At 42.9% G+C, this 20,541-nt stretch overlaps 1 long non-coding RNA gene across 6 annotated transcripts in view; it reads right to left on the bottom strand.

The window, feature by feature from the left end:
- The window catches only part of LOC100739170 (band 4.1-like protein 4A), a 269,965-nt gene that overhangs the window by 191,495 nt on the left and 57,929 nt on the right, over positions 1-20,541 (bottom strand). The gene's annotated exons all lie outside the window — the stretch shown is intronic.

Raw genomic sequence — 20,541 nt, 5'->3', positions numbered from 1 at the left:
TGCCAGGGCCCCTGATGAGCCTGGAGGGATATCACACTGAATTATTCCATGTTGTTACCATCAGCGTCCCCTGTAAATACACAGCAACAGCTTGCTCAGCACCCACTTCAGGTCATCTCAAGGACCACAAGGCATGATTAACAGTGAAGTCTAAGAAAATGAAAAGAGATGAGGGGTATGGGTGTTTCATAGACACCACACTGGGCAAAGCCAAACATCAAACTTTGAGAGAGAAAACAACCGTAAAAAGCATTTGTGACAAACAAGAGGCAACGTATTACTAAATCCTGGCCTAGAGTGGGATTTTTTTTTTTACTTCCATTAAGTTAATGTAGCTCAAGAACCACTCAGTCAGAGGAAAAAGCCCAGTGTGGCTTTGCAGTGGTTGGGCACAAGATACCTGGACGCAGGATACCTTGTCAGGATCCAGCCAGGTTCTGCACAGTAGACACCAGCGCAGGCGAGAGACCTCTGTCACTGAAGGGCAGAAAACCAAAGTCACCTCCACTGCAGTCTGTATCCACGCCAATACCAAACTCACATAAAGACCCTCCTTCTTGACCAGTTAGAAACCTTTCCAGAGTTTCTGCTATGGGTCAGCAGATTAACAACCCAACTAGTATCCATGAGGATGTGGGTTTGATCCCTAGCCTTGCTCAGTGGGTTAAGGATCCAGTGTTGCTGCAAGCTGCAGCACAGACTGCAGATGCAGCTCGGATCCCACGTTGCTGTGGCTGTGGCTAGGCTGGGAGCTGCCACTCCGATTCAACCCCTACCCTGGGAACTTCCATATGCCACAGGTACAATGGTTAAAAAAAAAAATTTCCAGTCATATAGAATTAATCTACTATCTTTTAATAGGAATAGGTAAACATAACAGATTTATAGACAGAAACATCACTACCTTTTTTGTTTGAAACATATATATATATATATATATATATATTTTTTTTTTTTAACCAGATTTATACAACCGAAGAAAATGCAGAACAGGACAAAAATACAAAGTCATTTAAACAGGTTTGGATGCTTCTAGATATTCAAGTCTAGTACCCCAGGTCCACAAATTGGCATATTCCAAATGGATCATCTTGTGTCATTATACCAGCCAGACACTGTGATCATGGGGACAAGATTTCTAGACGCAAATCTGTTCGTTTCTCTCCACCTCCATCGCCCAGTCCAAGTCATCTAGACTCCTCAGTTGCCTCCTAACTGGTCTCCCCACCCAAGCACAGAAGCTAGCTCTCAATCTGGAAGCAGTATGAACTGCTGATATTATTATCCCGCAATATTCGTCTTTCAGACCTGTCATGTTCAGATTTTCTAAGTGCAAGGACATTTCATCATGAATACTAATGATGCATGTACATACTGAGATTTTTCACTCACATATAAATTTTATCGCTTTTCCTCTGCAATAACCTTAAGACATCTAACTACATTTAAGTTTCTCTGAAACTCTGTAATTTGATCTCTACAGAGACCTAACTGATGTATTTGTCAGATTTGCCGCCATTTGGGTTGGTCTATACCCATCTACCAGCAACTATCTGTTCCACATTCCCTCCATCGACCAATGTGTTCTAAGCACTTACTATATTCCAGGCACTGTGTTAGGCACTAATGCAATATCACAGTAATGCTACTAATAACTGACAACATTTATTGAACCCTTAAGAAGAGCAGGCTCTGTTCTAAGTACCTCCATGCAATATCTCAGTTATCACAAGGGCCTTGTGAGGCTGATAATCCTCCAAGCCCCTTTCACAGACAGGGAGGTGCAGACGTCGAGAAGCAAAGCAATTCACCTACAGTGACACAGATAGTGATGTGGACAGCAAAACTCCAGCGTTCATATTCCCTACTACACTGTATCCTAAGATCCCAGTATCAATAAAGCACCCCTTGCCCTCAAGGAGGCAGAAATACCTAGGAAGTGGTAAAAGCATGTGAACAAATAGCCCCATGCAGCCGTGTTGTAAGAAAGATACAAGGAAGCGGGTGCTGGGAGAACTGGACAGAGGAAGTGGGCTGTTTCACTAGAGTGATTAGGGCAGGCTTCTCGGAGAAGGAAGCCTTTGGGCCACTCCTTGTGAGTGAAGGTCAGAAGCAGGCATCCTGCAGGAGGGAACAGCTAGAACAAAGACACCACAGGAGGGAGGCACATAAAGAGGACCTCAGGGCTGAGTGTGAGGTCCCTCTTGAATCCATCACCTTTCCTCCATCCCCTTGGTCTCAGGTCAGGCCCTCGTTCCTCCTCCTGCCCACATCCCCCCTTCTCTGCCCTCCTCAACGCCACCTGTGCCCTTTTCAAACACGCACGCTGACAGTGTTCCTCTCCCTAAAAACCTGCCCATGAATAAAGTCAAACTTTCTTAGCAGGATATTCAAAAGCCTACGTTACCAACCTCAGCTCCTCTCACTCCCAAATATCCCATCCAACCTGTTCTCCAGCCAAACCAAATCTCTTCCTTTCCCTAAGCAGACAGCCCTCTCTCACACCTCCAGACCCTTCCACAGGGCACCTCCTGCCCCCAGAGTCCCTCCCCCTTGTCTGCTGGTGAGCTCTTATCAACTATTTCCTCCACAGCAGTCGCAGGGTCCCTGCCCACTGTCGCCCTGGCTCACCAAGGCGTGTCTGGCCTCCCTGCTGCTCCCTGAGCACAAGGCCACACCAGGGCTGCTGCACTGTGTTCCTCCACCAGAGAGCCTCTGCCCCCACATGTTCTGTGGTCACTTCTCCACTTTCTTCAGACGAGGGGGCTGCTTCTTGCAGCCTGTGTAAGACACACACACCCCAGCCCACCTCAGCCCCTTGACACAGCCTTATTTTCTTCACAGCATCTGTCATGCCTTGACACACACGCAGAAGGACACGCATACACTTCTCATTGTTTTTTTCTATTTGTTTGGTTTGTTTATTTGGGGTTTCTTTTGGGGGGGTTGATTTTGTTTGTTTGTTTGTTTGTTTTTTGCTTTGTAGGGCTGCAGGTGCGGCATGTGGAACTTCCCAGGCTAGGGGTTGAATCACAGCTGTAACTGCTGTCCTGCGCCACAGCCAGAGCAATGCAGGATCCAAGCCATGTCTGTGACCTACACCACAGCTCATGGCAACACCAGATACTTGGCCCACTGAACAAGGGCCAGGGATCAAACCAGCACCCTCATAGATACTAGTCAGGTTCATTACCACCGAGCCACAAGGGGAACTCCTTATTGTATTTTTTAATAGCCTGACTCATTCTCCACAACAGGGTTGGCAATCTGTGGTGCCTGGGCCAAATCTGGCCTGCTGCCTAAGCTTTGATTAGAACAAAGGCACACCATTATTTTACATATTGTCTATGACAGAGATGAAGAGCTCAGACTTCATGACCCACTAAGCCTATAGTATTTCCTACCTGATCCTTTATAGAAAAGGTTTGCCAACCGTGCTCCCCAGTGTCAGGCACTCTCCCTCTCTCTCCCACTGTGCCCAGAGTTTACCTCCAGACCATGGGTGCATTACCTTGCAGGCAGAAGGCACTCAGAACATTTGTTAAAGGAAGGAGAGTGAGGTGGAGGGGAACAAAGTAAACGAGAGATGCTGGAGGGGGAATCAACAGGCCTTCTGGCTGGACTTAGGTGCCAGTGAAAAGAGAAGGAATCACACAACAGAAAGATTTCACATATGGCTATGTGCCCTGGTCAAAGGATGAGCTTCTAATCAAATCACAAATATAAGCTCTGCATCAGGGCTGGCTCTCTCCCTACTGATAGGTTTGAAATGAAAACGTCAGGCTCCTTGGCAAGGTCAGTCAATGCCCGACAGCAGAAGCCCCAAAAATAAATGGGCTCCAGTAACAAGGGGTTGAAACATACACTGGAGACAAAGTTTGGTAACCATACATAACATGCTTAAATCTGAGTGGCTAACAACAGAGTAACATGTAAATATGACTCATGTAAATATATTACACAGCCAATTTATACATTTCAAATGCTTAAGTGCTTATAAGCAAACAGAATACCTTAGACCTGATGGAGGAGACCCTTTAATGATGAGCAACTCTTTTTCTCTGGGCTAACAAATGAGAACTAGGGCCCAGACTGGTTCATGGCTCACACCAAGTCACCCAGCTGGTTAAAAGAAGGAAGCTAGGGCAGAACCCAGAACTCTTCCCTAGGAGCCCGGGGCTCTTCCCATGCATCAGTGCTCACAGCAGCACGAGGAGTCAGGAAGGAGGTCCTGCTGACTTACGGCACTTTCAGTGATGTGTTGGGAGCAGAAGCAAGACCACACAGGACTGAGGGAGCAAATGAGGGAAGCAAAGAGCCACCCAATTAGGAGTGCCGATGGGGATTTCTGGCCCACATTTCACTTGACCATACTGTTCTCAACAGTGGTTCTCAACATTCAGTGGGCCTCGTGAAAACAGATGGCTACCCCACGCTCAGAATTTCCTATTCAGTTAGTCTACGGCAGGCCCAGGAACTTGCATTTTCAACAAGTTCCCAGGTGATGCTAATGCTGCAGGTCCAGAGATCACACTACGGCAACCACTGCAGCCGCACTGGATCATGACCCATCTGTGGCTTTCCTGACACCTCTCTTGACTGGCTCTTCTCCCTCTCTCACCACCAGTTTGAGAAGTTTGTCTACGCAAAGAGGAGCGGAAACCTGATGCAGGTTCAAGAGGACATAAGCACCTGAGCTTATTCACAACACATCAGAGGAAAGAGCCACTCTGGGTGAGAGAGCACAGAAGATGGGGACAGGAAGGGATGGCAGATGACTGAGCAGACAAGGGCACCATCTATTCAGACATTAGTGACAGGCCCAGGGCTCTGGAGGTCAAGCAATGAAAAACTAAGCAAGCGTGTCAGGATGAATGTTCTTGCTTCCTTCCTCTTCTCTATTCTCTCTCCTTTTCTCTCTCTTTTCGTTGAATTGCAGACATATAAAATATGCCTTATCTTAGCACTGGTCTTTCCCAATAGCTTTTCTAAAGTGTTGACTACCACGTATTTCTAGGAACTGGGCTCAGCCCCGTCCAGCGTGGGGGCAGTCTGAGATGCCAGGCAATCCTGAACGGGTGGGCTGGCAGGGGGGTTAGAGTGTTGCAACAGTACCAGGCACACTTTCTTTCTTTTTTTCTTTTTCTTTTTTTTTTTTTTTGTCGTCATTTTAGGACCACACACGCTGAGTATGGAGGTTCCTAGCTACAGAAGCTGTAGCTACTGGCCTACACCACAGGCACAGCAACATCAGATCGAAGCTATGTCTGCAACCTACACCACAGGGATCGAACCTGCGTCCTCATGGATGCTAGTCAGATTCGTTTTCACTGAGCCATGATGGGAATTCCAGCACGCACATTTTCCAGGCCCTTTTTTCAGCCAGGCCAATTTCCCCACGTGCTTGCATCAGGTACCAGTTTAACCCAACACGTGAAAAGAATTAGAGCTGGAGGCATCTACTCCTCCTTGGCCAGTTGAGCTGCAGCAGGCTCCATGGCCACTTGCATTGAGGAAGTAAGGGTGGCCTTGAGGGAAGAGCGGCCACTAAGATGGAGATTAGCTTGCAGGCTTCCAGTTAGCAAATCGGCAGACAAAATAGGAAAATTCCAGTGCACACAGACACTCAGGTTTTGTATCAAGCTGCTACACATTTGGGGCCTTCAGTCCTGAGAGTACATTTCAGAATTCCATCTTGTTGACACAAACAAATCTCTCCTAACCCAGGAGAGAAAAGTAATCTAGAAAATATGCAAGCCACTCAGATGGAACAGTTTCTAAAAAGGTTTCTTAGAGGATTCCTCCAGTTTTTAAATGATTTTAAATAGAAGTGTCATATTCAGAATGTGGCCTGCAGGAACAGATTCCATTTTAAAGCAACTGACATATAAAATACAAATAGGATTCTGGGAATAGTAGGCAGTTGACTTTACAGACAAATAAACACTTTCTTTGACAGTCTTTTACATTAAGGGCTCTCAAGTGCTTTCAAGTATTAACTAGTTTCATCCTCCCAATAGCCTCAGAAAATCACTTGGTAAAATTTAGCTTTGTAATTTCAAACATGGTCAGGTTCCTCAGAGGCAACCAAAATGAGTTGCTCAGGCCCTGTGTTTAAGGGGAAATATAGAAAGCAGCATAGTGATTAAGAATTCCAATTCTGGGAGTTCCCATCAAGGTTCAGCGGTAACCAACCTGACTAGTATCAATGAGGGTTCGATTCCTGGCCTCGATCAGTGGGTTAAGGATCTGGTGTTACCGTGAGCTGCGGTGTGTGTAGGTCACAGACGTGGATTCCTCATTGCTCTGGCTGCGGCATAGGCCAGCAGCTGCAGCTCTGATTCAACCCCTAGCCTGGAAACTTCCAAACGCTATAGGTGTGGCCCTAAACATACAAAAAAAAAAAAAAAAAAAAAAATCCAACTCTGGATCCAAACAGCCTCACTCTGAATCTTAATTTGGATGCTTAGTAGTTGCTTGACAGTAGGGAGGTCAAGTGACCAACCTTGAAGATGGCAACACCACCACCTACCTACTTTGGAAGAATGAAATGGGTCAGTCTATGTAAAGTACTTAAAGTGTCTGGCACAGACAGCAGGTGGCATATTTACCTAATTACTGTTGCCAGCACTGCTGTCACCACCATCATCATCATTTCAGGAAAGGTTAAGAGCTTGGGTTCTGTATCAACAAAACAGAAACCTACTGGCTGACGTAGAGAACAGACTTGTGGTTCCCAAGGGGGAAGAGGAGGGAGTGGGATAGTCAAGGACTTTGGGGTTGGTAGATACAAACTATGACATTTAGAATGGCTAAGCAACGAGGTCCTACTGTACAGCACAGGGAATTATGTCCAGTCTCTTGGGATAGACCATATAGAAGATAATATAAGAAAGGGAATGTATGTATATAAATATGTATGACTGGGTCACTTTGCTGTATAGCAGAAATTGGCACAACATTGAATATCAACCATACTTTAGTTTAAAAAAAAAAAAAGAAAAAAAAAGACCTGAGGTTCTGGAGTCAAACTTGACATCAAGCCCACCTTAAACAGCTGAACTCTGACCATGTCATCTATAAAATGAGCAGGACACATTATCTAGAAAAGACAAATCATCCAGTATTTTAACAAATAAATAGCAAATCCAAGAAAGAGAACCCACAGTTTTGAAAACACACGCCTACCAAGTGCAGTGTACTATTTCTCTTAGTATTCCGACCCAAACTTCTAAAAACCACACAATTTATCACAGTTATGAGGCAAGTGGAAAAGTTAATACTAAAGTTAATATTAAGAAATTACTATTAAACTCTTCGCAAGACAATAAGGTTATGGTTACATTACATAAAGAGAGATCTTACTTCCTTAAGCTATGGTCTCCAGTGCCACAGCCACTAACCACATGTGACTGGCAACTCTCAACTCATTAAAATTAAACACAAGTAAACGCTTCTTTTCTCAGTCTCACTAGCCACATTCCAAGCATTCAACAGCTCCATGTGGCTAGTGACTTACAGATACAGAATACATTTGTCATTGCAGAAAATTCTGTTGGACAGTACTGGGCTAGAAATACATACTTACTGAAACGTTTATGGATGAAGTGATATGACTGGGATTTGTTTCAAAATAAAATAGGGAGTTCCTGTCATGGCTCAGTGGAAACATCTGATTCGTGTCCATGAGCACACAGGTTCGATCCTGGCCTTGCTTAATGGGTTAAGTATCCTGTATTGCTGTTAGCTGTGGTGTAGGTCAAAGATGCGGCTTATATCGGGCAGTGCTGTGGCTGTGGCATAGGCTGGCAGCTACAGCTCCAATTCAACCCCTAACCTGGGAATCTCCATATGCCACGGGTACAGCCCTAAAAAGACAAAAAAATAAAAAATAAAATAGGAAGAGGAGAAGGAGATGAAGGTATGGATGAGGAAAAACTGGTTTATGGTTGTTGCAGGGGGTATGGGTACATGAGGGGAGTTTATTAATATACTGTGTGTGGCAATCACCTTTATGAGTCAATACGTCTAGGCTGTTGTCCCCAGTGATTCAACCATGAATCCAGGTGTCACTATGAAGGTATTTTGTAGAAATGAGTTGATAGACAGTTCTCTGATTTCATTGGGAGGGACAAGGGACCAATTCATCTGCATAAAGATCTTAGTTTACTAGGAACAGCACTGTCAGTCACAACAATCTACAACTATTTTTGCTCTCTCTTTCCAAGAATTTCCCAGTATTTGGGGAATGCCACAACATTCATTAACACAGTTATAACTATGTGTTGTATTTTCATCAAACATCTGAGAGAAAAGATCCTTCAAAGTTAGATACCTTGTATGCTTTTAACCAAACAAAAGAAACCAATAGAGAAAGAATTTGTATGGTACCTAAAGCTTAAAAAATAGAAAGCGAGGAGTTCCCGTTGTGGCTCAGTGGTTAAGGAATCCAACTAGGAACCATGAGGTTGCAGGTTCAATCTCTGGCCTTGCTCAGTGGGTTAAAGATCCGGTGTTGCCGTGAGCTGTGGTGTAGGTTGCAGACGCGGCTCGGATACCACGTTGCCATGGCTCTGGCGTAGGCTTGGCAGCTGCAGCTCCAATTAAACACCTTGCCTGGGAACCTCCATATGCCGCGGGAGTGACCCGAGAAATGGCAAAAAGACAAAAAAATAAAAATAAAAAAATAGAAAGTGAAGGAAATCAAACTGTGTCAAAAGATACTTCCTTTCTTCTCATAAAAAAATGTTAGCCACACAGGTTCATAAACAGAAACATGGCAGCTGTAATACCATACTGTAGAAATGTATAAGGCTATCGACATTTTATAATCTTATAGTCATAACCTAAAATAACCAAAAATAAATGCTAGTCAAACAAAACTCACATATTATCATTGCCCTGTTACATCAGACAACACAGATTTTGGGGGGTTTTTTGGCAACATCCCTGGCATGCTGAAGTCCCCTTGAATCCAAGTCACAGCAGCAACGATGCTGGATTAACCACTAGGCCACTGCGGAACTCCAGACAACACAGGTTTTAGGCACAGAAATCACTGAGACTTTTGGGATCACAACTTTGTTTTTTGTTTTTTTTTTGTTTGTTTGTTTGTTTTTGTTTTGTTTTTGCTTTTGCTTTTTATCTAGGGCCGCTCCCACGGCATGTGGAGGTTCCCAGGCTAGGGGTCAAATCGGAGCTGTGGCCACCGACCTTTGCCACAGCCACAGCAACGTAGGATCTGAGCCGCGTCTGCAACCTACACCACAGCTCACGGCAACGCCAGATCCTTTAACCCACTGAGCAAGGCCAGGGATCGAACCTGCAACCTCATGGTTCCTAGTCAGATTCGTTAATCACTGTGCCACGACGGGAACTCCGGGATCACAACTTTGAAAGGTGAGCTACATCTACGTGAATTCTTGGATCCCCAGTGTCCTTTACAGCTTTTTAACGTCAAGGCAGAGGACCTGAAAGTGAGTGCCCAACATTCAGCATTTTAACATTTACAGTCTGAAGAGCCAGCTGTATATCTGACCCTTACCCCAAACCAAAGTTGGGCACAAAACCAGTAAACCCACAGTACCCTGACCCATAATATGGATTAAACCACTGAGGTCCAACAGAGTTCTATAAGGAAACACTAAGCAAACAGCAAGGCAAATGAAAGCTACAAGCAGTAACATCAAGCCACAAATGTGAGCTGGAATAACCATAAGATGGTTGGATACACATACATACACACACCAGCATTTTCAAAGTGTGATCTACTAAGGCAGCCCACGTGGTCAAAACTGTTGATAATGATACTAAGACATTATCTGCCTCTTTCACTATGTTGACACTTGCACTAACGGTAGAAAAGCAATGGTGGGTGAAAAGATGAGAAAAATGAAGAATGAATCAGCTGTTTTTAAAAACTGAGGAACACGGAGTTCCCGTCGTGGCGCAGTGGTTAACGAATCCGACTAGGAACCATGAGGTTGTGGGTTTGGTCCCTGCCCTTGCTCAGTGGGTTAAGATCCGGCGTTGCCGTGAGCTGTGGTGTAGGTTGCAGACGCGGCTCAGATCCCGTGTTGCTGTGGCTCTGGCGTAGGCCAGTGGCTACAGCTCCGATTCGACCCCTAGCCTGGGAACCTCCATATGCCGTGGGAGCGGCCCAAAGAAATAGCAAAAAGACAAAATAAATAAATAAATAAATTCTTAAAAAAAAAAAACAAAACTGAGGAACACTGGCAATTCCCCAAGTGGTGGAGATGATTCATAACTGATTATTAAAATTTAGGCAAGTACTAAAATGTTAATTACAAATTCTCCACTCCCCTATCTCCTACAGACATGACTTTCCAAGCATCTTTGAGGCATTAACTTGATTCAGCTTAGAACATGTGTTTGCTCTGTTCATATCAAGCATCCCTTTGGTCCTTCATGCATATTTGAATTAACCATTTTTTAAGTGACTTCTCTTCTTCCTCTTTGCCATTGCTTGACCTTTGAGCAGCCATTTAAAACATGATTGAATACTCGTGGCATAGAGTGGTGACAAACAGACTGAACTAGCAGAAATTTAGAGAAAAGTTTAACTCAAAGAAGCTGAGCAGCCAAAGGCTGTATAGATTCAAGTCTCAAATCAGAGTGGGAGATGGCCAAGGGGCAGCCTCTGCCTCCGATCACCCCAGCAGAGAACAAAAGACAAAATCCCAGTGTCGCCACCCCTCCAGGCTAGTTACCTTGCCACAGATGCCCAGTCCCAACCCCACCAGCAATCCCTCCAATTTACTTTCTGCTGCCAGAGCATGTTGCCAATGCTCCATCTTCACACCTTTCTGCTAATGAAAGCCCTGAAAGGCTGCCCACCACTTATGCCACACCTCCACTATTTAGGCTGGCACTCTATTTTGTGGCTCAAGTTATGTTTCCACATTTATCTCCCAATACACCCTCACATCAAACTGAAATACCCAACATAAGCCAGCACATGCCACACCTTACCACCATAACTCACATCACCCCTTCTACCTGAATCGCTTCAGCCTCACTCTAGTCTCTGCCCACTGACATCCTTACCTGTCCTTCAACGTTCTCAAGTCATCTCCTCCATGAAACTTCTGTAAAACACTCCATCTTCGTCCATTTATCACCCTGTACCTGTATCAGAACTAAAAGGGACACGAATATCCTTTTCCCCATAACTTATAATTGCCCCCAAAGCCATGGCTTTCATGTTTCATTTATTTCTCTTTATATCTCTAAGAATATAGACAGTCCTCATAAATTGCTAAATAATCATTTTCAGGTATCAGTAATAGCAGGCCTAAATTCTATTTCATGGAAAGCCATTCTGTTAGAAAATGTGATTTAAAAACACAGTAGTCCTAAATGTTTTTTTGGCTGCAGACAAAACCTAAAACATCTGGGAAGTCCCATGAGCCACTCTGCAGAGGCAGTGGGAAGGCAGCTAGAGGCAGGTGTGGGTGGGGGGCTGAGTTCAAGGCAGACCGCAAAGTGAGGCAGCGAGAGACGAGCGACATCACAGTGGTACTAAGGAAGCACTCAGGTCTCTTGTGGGGAGAGAACGTGAACCTCAACAGTGAGCTCCCAAACAACCATTAGGGATTCCAGCTGTCCCTTCAGAAGCACATACTGCAAAACAAGAATGTTTCAAGTTATCCGGACATAAGCTATTTACTCCCTGTTCAGAACTGTGCCAGAGCCACACCCCCATTCAATAATGTTATTAAGGCGGTGAGTTTGTGTTTTGTAAACAAGTTCATTTGTATCATACTTCTTTCACTTTTCTTCCCCCCAGACAGGCGAGCCTTGGCAAAACCCTGGTACAGAAAGATGGGGCTGGCATGACCCACTGAAGTAGTGAGCTTTAGAAAGGAACAGGGCCCCTCCTCTGAGATGAGGGAAGGGATGAAGAGTGAGTGCTGCTACTGAGGAGCATGATAAGGGATAAGAGGGGAGCACGGGAGCTGATGCAGCACTGCCGCCAGCCCAAAGCTGAGGCTGGCTGGGATGGGAAGACCTGGATGCCAGGGGTACAAAGATCTGTAACAGCCACTATGGGGAAAAAAAGCAAGAACTGTCTAAGAGTGACCTAAAGGACTGATGTGCAGATAAGAATTTCCAAATGAGATTGAAAAATTAAGGCGACATCTGTTGGAAGACATGATTCTCTCTAGCAGCTACAGGGCAGGAGAATGTAAACAGCTCCATACCCAGCATCAGCGCTGGCCGCTTGGAGTGCAGCAAGAAAGGACCGAGAAAAGGAAGACATGGAAGAAATGTCTAGGATGTTACTTATCATGGGGTCCAAAAGTGAATGGAATAAAAGAATGAAAGCCTGGAAGAAGGTGACAGGGGTAAATAGATAGGCACATAGGCTGACAAAATAAATGTGCTGAAGAGAAGAAGGAATAGGCGGCTCTGGTCAAAGAGGGATTTATGAGCTAAAGATTTTGCAGAGCAGACAAGCTCCAGGTGATGAAAAGGCTCGGGTTTAGCCATGTCAGTGGGCTGCCATGAAGAAGAGTGAAGGTCGTGGGGTCAAGGAAGCCGACAGTCTGAGGGGTGGGAGGCAGTACAGTACTGAGCAGCACTGTCCAACAGAAATGCTGTGGGGACAGAAAATTTCTGTGTCTACCCGGTCCAGTAGGGCAGTCACCATGGGGCAATGGAGGACTGGCAATGTGCCACAGAGACTGAAGGACTGAGTTTTCATTTCATTTAACCTTAATTTATTTAAATAAACATAAGCAGCTAGAAGCTACCATACTTAGTGCTGATGTAGAGCAATTGTTCTCAACTTTAACCACACAGTGGAATCACTTGGGGAGACTCACGTACAGCTACCTGGCTGGGTCCCACTGCCCAGAGATTCATATTTAATCAGTTGGGCATGTATCTTAGGCATCAGCACCTTTTAAAAGTTCCAGGGACAGGCAAGTTTGAGAACCACCAATGTTGTACTTAACCATATGGACTCTGGAACCAGTTTACCTGACTTCAAAACCCACACCTGTGGAGTTCTGTGACTCTGAGTGAATAACTTCATCTGTGAAGGGAGAATAATGACAGTACCTGTCTCCATACCTATCTCAGAGAGCTATTCAGAGGACTGACTTTTATATAAAAGTGCTTTTTGGAGTTCCCATCACAGCGCAGTGGAAATGAATCCGACTAGGAACCATGAGGTTGTGGGTCTGATCCCTGGCCTCCCTCAGTGGATGAAGAATCCGGTGTTTCCGTGAGCTGTGGTGTAGGTCACAGACGCGGCTCGGATCTGGCATTGCTGTAGCTGTGGCATAGGACAGCAGCCCTAGCTCCAAATGGACCCCTAGCCTGGGAACCTCCATATGCCCTAAAAAGCAAAAAAAGCAAAAAAAAAAAAAAAAAAAGTGCTTTTTAAATAGTGCCTGGAACACAAGAATTCATTAAATGTTAGTTATTATGATTCCAAATGGATGTTAGTGTCACTAAAGCTGACAGCTATAGGGGAAAACATGGATGTGAGCTGCCAAAGGCCAAAACCTGTGTTGAGGAGGGACTCCAATGTCAGGAACAGATTAAGTTGAAGGTAAAGAGAAAGGAAAAGAGGACAATAAGTGGAGGGAAGAGAAACACCATGGAAGATACAGTGATAAGGCAAGAAAACACAGGTCCCACTTCCTGGCAAAGAGATATTACTACAAACAGGCAAGGAAAAATGGGGGAGAGGCATGTCAAGAGAAAGTCAAATTTTAGCTAGGGTACAGACTTTTAATTCAATTTGACAAAAATCCCACCCTTTCCCCTAAAAAAGTAAACATTAGCTAACTATCAGTCAAGCAGTGTTCTTTGTATTATTGCTTTTCCCTGCCACAGAGTTCACCACGTACAAAAAACATCCAGGAAAGGCTTGTGACAGATGAAAATCCCATTTTCTAATTAATATTCCAAAACAAGCACCCATCTCTGCACATATGAATAATAAATACTTCATGATTCATAGTTGATTTAGTTCAAACCTGGGCTTAACGGATGTTCAAGTCTTTGCAAACAACATGCCAAGGATCTACTAGCAAACCTGTTTTATTTGCATTTTTAACTGTCTTTTCTAAGTCTCAGAGAACACTAATGCCATTAACAAGCATAGCATATTGCTATCAGGTTAAAAAACCAATTATGTGTGATTAAAGAAAGAAGTTTTTTTTTTTTTAAATTTAAGAACAGATACCAAAACAAACAAATGAGGAGAGAGAAAAAAAACTTAAAATGGAAACAGAGAGGTGAGGGAGGAAGGGAAATCTGACCACCAATGAATGCCTTAAGTTTCAGATTTTTTTTTCCTATTTCTCTAGAATTTCATGTAAAGACATTAATTTAATGAACACAGATTTATATTCAGATTCTGTTGCCTCTACCAGGTAATCTATTTCATCAATGTGCAAAGGAAAATAAGCTAAAAAGTATTTACATTTATTTCCAACTAGTAAGATAAGCTACTAGAAGCCAAAAGCTCTTTCGAAGACACTTTTTATACAATTAAAGTGGCTGGATTGAAGCAATGCAAAGCATGGAGCTCAAGTGTTTCAAATGAATCCACCATGTTTAGAATTTTACCTGGATAAAAAAATAGTAAGTCTGAAATTTCTTTACAGACTAGCTATTCCTCATGAGAAAAAGAAACACCTAAAGAAAAGAAACCTCTTTTCTACAAGCATGTTTCCCACCTCAAAATGGTTTTTCACTTGCTTATAGAGTGCTAAATGTGTTTATGTACCACACACACTGAGCTTCACAGTTGAAACTCAATTTCCAATATGATGAAGGTCACTTCTGGTTCCTCATTAGGAGCCAATTTGAGAGCATTAAGAATGTGTGAAAACAAGCACACACTTCCAAACCTTCTAACACGACTACAAGCTCCACAGGAACTACCTTTTGCAAAAGACCACCACCCACAGAGAATTCCACTCCTTCAGCTGCTGGCCCTTACCTGCTCCTAGGGTTGCTTTTCTTAGAGGTATACTAGGATATCGTGAATCTGGACATAAAAGCATAAGCGATACACATGCTGCTTGCTTTAACTCCCTCAGACAGTAACCCTTACCTTCCCACTTTTGAAAAGTTAGAGCTCCACTAAATCCAAGGGACCAAAAACAGCAATGTCTAACAGTCAAACCAAGTTTACTGTCATCAGGTAAACCATATTTCAGCCTCCTACGTCTCACAGTGGGTCCAATAAATCCATGGACCCACCCTATGGTTATTTTGCAGTTTCTGAAGATATTATTGAGTAAACACACTCAACCACTGACAGAATTCCCACAACGGCTCCATGACCATGAGATATGCGCTACTATGATAAGGATGAACAAGCAAATGACCCTGAATAACAACCCCCAACTAGGACAGTAAACCAAAAGGAAATATTATATCCATGGGAAAAGTGTAGATATTAATATCACCACCAAAAACTTGAAATTTTCAATAATCATATTCACGTTTAACTCACCTCTTAAGTCTGTACTGAGAGCAGAGAGGTCTTAGAGAATGACTATAAGTTATTGTAAAAGTCACCAGGCAGTGGCTCCAATGTGGCTGGATTTACCAAGTGAAGTACCTTCTCTGGAGTAAATCTGGCTCCTAACACATGACAGGAAGCTACTCATCTGGAAGATGCTTTACAAACATACAAGAAACACAAGAAGCTACTTGCTTTTATTTCAGGTCAAGGTCAAGAACACACTTTCAACACTCTTGCCTCATGGCTTCGACAACTCTCGTCTTTGTCATACTTAGTCTATAGAGACCTTGCTTGTCTTCACCTCCTACAGACCCTCATGTTGGTCCACTGTACTGATTACACCATGGAAACTGAACCTAATGAACAGTACATAACACACTCTTTTATGTCTTAGTATAATGCGTTCAAGCTTGATGGTAGAAAAACACCATAAAAATTCAAGGGCTGCAATGTCAGTAAAGTTTCTGGGGACACAGTTTTCTGAAACATGTTGGAATATCCCCTCCAAAGTGAAATGCAAGTTGCTGAACCCCGTCCAAGAGTCACAACACTTCATGGGCCTCTTTATATTTTAAAGACAATACATAGCACATTTATACACATTTATACGTTACCTTTACTAGATAACCTTAAAAATCACCAGTGTTGAGTAGGCCCAGAGCAGGAGATGGCTATGCAGGACGTCTGGTCTGTGATACCAGCTGCTATACCACTTGGGTCTTAAGATGCAGCATATCCAATTAGTTGAATAAAATCCAGAGAATCACAGAACAAACATCAGAGGTTCTGAAACAAAGCCCTGCCCTCTTCTGCAGACAACTGCTCTTTTAAGAAATGATTCTTGGCTTGAAACTAAGTAGGCTTTGGGAGAGCCTGGTGAAAAGATGTCAAGTGACCTGGCACCTGAGCTGCCTATAGTGATTTGAATGTTATCTGACCCACCAGGCCATAAGGTTGGGCCTGTGCAGAGGTAATCAATCATCAAATGGCAATGGTGTAAAAGAGACTGGGCTAATACAAATCTACACGGCATAAGAAATCACAAGAGTAGATGGCTCGGACACCTCTCATGCCTATTCCTACCGTAATAGCACAGCTACAGCTTCATGGAGAGTTCCTTATCATCAGCTGACTGAGAAGGAAACCTGGGCCTGGTTAAGAGACGGCCTGCCTGGTATCTGGCACCAAGCAAAAGTGGACTCCTATAGCTTTACATCTCCAAGAAAGAGCATCCTTGAAATATACTCTGTGAAGAGAAATCATCCTAGCAGACACAACTGTAACCAGTACTTGCACGTGTCTACCTCATCAACACTGAGAAATGGCCCAAATTATAGATCTATGCTGAGTCATGGGCAAGGACTAATGATTACCCTTGATGGTCAAGAACCTGGGGAAAAAACAGTATTGGGAGAGACGATACAAGGAGGTCTAGGGAGAGGTATACGGATGGACCTCTCAGGGTGATCACAGTGTGTAAAGAGTGTTTTCCTCCCATACGAATGTACAGTGAAGGGCATTCACTGCAGAGGGGTCTCTGCCAGTTAGCCTCTTTCACCTGCCACCCCAGTACATCCTTAATAGATCAACTAGAAGTGTCCATGGTGATAGTAGCGGAGACTATGCATGGATTCAACACAAGGATGTCTCACAAAGGCTGACCCAGCCTCTGTCAACAATGAGTACCTAACTTGCCAATAGAAAAACCCTCCCTCAGTCCCCAAGACAGCAACATCCCCCAGAGGATCAGGCAGCCCTTTGGTGGCTGATGGATTCTACTGGACTCTTTCCATCAAGGAGGAGTTGATGATTTGTCCTCACCGTTTTTATCCAACCTAGACACAGAGACAGACATACATAGATACACACTGTGTTACTTGCTTTTCCTCACTTCTCCTTTCTTTATTCTTTTCAAGAAGGACTGGTCAAGGTGGTTACCTTTACAACTCAGTTTCTTGGTTAAGAGACTATTCCATGGAATTGTGAACAAATTAGAAAAGACAATAATTTCCCCCAGAGACAGGTACTGTTAACTATCACCCAACAATGAAGTTCTTAATCTGAAATCCTGATGCGAGCACATGGTTAATCATTACGAAAAATAAAATCCCCTTGAAATCGTAAGAGAAAAAAAAAATCACCCATTTTAATAACGTATGTTTAAAAGACTGATAATACCAAGTTTTGGCAAGCATTTAGGGCAACTGGAACTCTCATATATGGCTATTTCAAGTAAACGTGTATATCCACTTTGGAAAACTGGTAGTATCCTCTACACCTACTCTTATGACATAGTAATTCTACTTCTAACTATATAAATAAGATAAATGAATTCCTACACTCTCTAAAAGACTTGTACAAGAATGTTCAAAACTGCTTTATGTATAACTGCTTTATGTATAACAGCTTAATATCCAGCAACAGACTGGATAAAGTGTATTATACTCAAATAACAAAATACCACCCAGAAATTGAAAAGAAAAAAAAAGGCAAAGAGCTTGTGCTACAGGCAATGACATAAAAGGATATCAAAGCATAATGCTAAGTGAAAGAAGCCACAGACAAGAGAGTACATATTTTATTATTCCAATTATGCAATGTCAAAAACAAGCCAAATTTAGGTACAGTGCTGGAGGTTAGCATAGTGGTTTGCCTATGACCACTATAACCAGGCAGGTGAGTGAAAGGGGAGAGAGATACTTTTGAAAAGGGACACGTGGGAGCCTCCTTGGGTGCTGAAAATACTCTGCCTCTTCATCTGGACAGTGTTTACACAATTGTATTTAAATGTAAAAATTCATCCGGCTATATACTTAAGATTTGTGTTCTTCACAGTATGTTATACCTCAACAAAAATATTTTTAGGAGTTCCTGTTACGGCTCGTGGGTTAAGAACCCAACATAGTGTCCATGAGGATGCAGGTTCAATCCCTGGCCCCCCTCAATGGGCTAAGGATCTGGCGCTGCCTCAGGCTGTGGTGTTGCTTTCTTTTTCCCCCATGTGGCTGTGGCGTAGGCCTGCTGCTGTAGCTCTGCTTAGACCCCCTAGTCCAGGAACTTCCATATGCCACAGGTATGGCACTAAAAAAAAAAATTATATATCTATACACACACACAATATATGTACATACACATAATATATGCATATATTTTTAAAGATTTATGTGTATTTATAAATTCTTAGTAGAGAATCTAGAGTTTGTTCCCCAGGTTCTCTAAGGGGTTCGACAAAGGTAACAAAAGCCAGAGACAGTAATTCAGATTTTCAGATGAGTGCTTGCTTAGAGAAACTTCCATCTTTCTACATAGCCAGAGGCAGTGAATTAGCTGATTTCAAAAGCTTTCACTTCCTTATGCTCTCTAATCTTAATATGGCTGGAATTAACAATTACTGAATTTCAAATGTCAAACAAGTAACTTCTGGCTTCAGTTTCAATGATAAGTAGGAAAAATGTCCTTGAAAGCCTTGATGAGTTTATTTTAAATACAAGTCATGTATCACCTTATTATTATATACCATCTTCATCTCAACATACCATGTTTCAAATTTCAAAGAATATATTTGAACTCTGTAATTACTTAAAATTATATTTTATTAAAACAAAACAAAACCAAAAAACCCTCATCTAGACTAGAGACCCAAGAGAAATCCAATATATTTGTAAAAATATAAGCAGATAGGGTAGGGGTTCCCCAGAGAAAAAGAGTCAGGCATGGCTTTCTTGACATAAGAGGAGCCATTTTTGGCCTAAGCCATTTTGTCATTTAGGCTTGGCCACAATGGGCTTGTCCTTAAACCCGGTCTCAGTCACTATTTATCTTAAGAGAACAAAAGAACAAACTGATCAGGCAAGAGAAGTAACAATAGCAAAGATAACAAATTAGCTGTAAAGACTCCTAAGTGTATTTCAATGGTAAACACTTGCCTAAAGCACTGTCTTGAGCTGTCTAGCAGAATTTCAATGCCCTCTCTGGCATTCAAACACCAGATTAACTGGAATCTATCGGATGATGATGTGGACTTTTTCAGAACCTCAAGATCTCAATCAGTTAGAGCTTGGATGCTGCCTTCTGCCCAAGCCCCTCCATGAATATGCATGTATCTTTGGCTGAAAACCTCCCCAACTGTGCTATTGTGAAGACACTGCTTTGGGAAAGATCCCTGGTGTTCCTTCTTGCTGCAAATAGTAAATCAATCCTTCCTTCTCCCAATCTTGGCTTGCTTGTGTCTTTTGGCTTGACACCCACCAAGAGGCAAACATGGTTTTAGGATAGCAAAAGTAATTAGAGAAAATAAATAAATCCAATTCTAAAAATGTTTTATTATGTTGACATATTTTTTTCTTCTTTCTTGGTAAGCCAGAAAATTGAGGTAACATTTTAAATTCTTGGTTTGTTCACTATAATTAAACCAAATGGGCTAGTTTCACCATTAAACTAAGGATCCTGTTTTGAGTTTATAAAACAAACGGAGCATTTATTTTAAAAGTCAAGGAAAACATTGACCTCAGTTTACCATTAATATCAATTCCACTGGGTTAACGTTCACACTGCTCAAAATTAAACATTGGGAAACAGCCGATAAGTCTTCAGCACTCAAGTTCCCAAAAGTAATTATTAACAATGGTCTTTACCCTCTCTTCAACACATTACCTTCCTTAAGACAACTCATCATTTTTGAAACAGTAAATGACATCAAGTCTGAGGGCTCATTCCAAATCTAATCTAATGCCTTAAGATACTTTCTAAAAGGAGTAAATGGCTTTGTCTGTATCTTTGATTATCCTTATACTCTAAAAATTTTCTTTTTGTCTTTTTAGGGCCACACCCCCTGGCATGTGGAGGTTCCCAGGCTAGGGGTCCAATTGGAGGTATAGCTGCCAGCCTATGCCACAGCCACAGCAACACAGGATCTGAGCCACGTCTGCAACCCACACCACAGCTCACAGCAACGCCAGATCCTTAATCCACAGAGCAAGGCCAGGAATCGAACCCATGTCCTCATGGATGCTAGTTGGGTTCGTTAA

This window comes from Sus scrofa, chromosome 2 (genome assembly GCF_054392235.1).
Source record: "Sus scrofa isolate SSC_HxYL_T2T_F1_AM1 chromosome 2, Sscrofa_HxYL_maternal_Yorkshire_Landrace_v2.0, whole genome shotgun sequence".
Taxonomy (NCBI): Eukaryota; Metazoa; Chordata; class Mammalia; order Artiodactyla; family Suidae; genus Sus; species Sus scrofa.
This window is presented reverse-complemented; position numbering and strand designations above follow the sequence as displayed.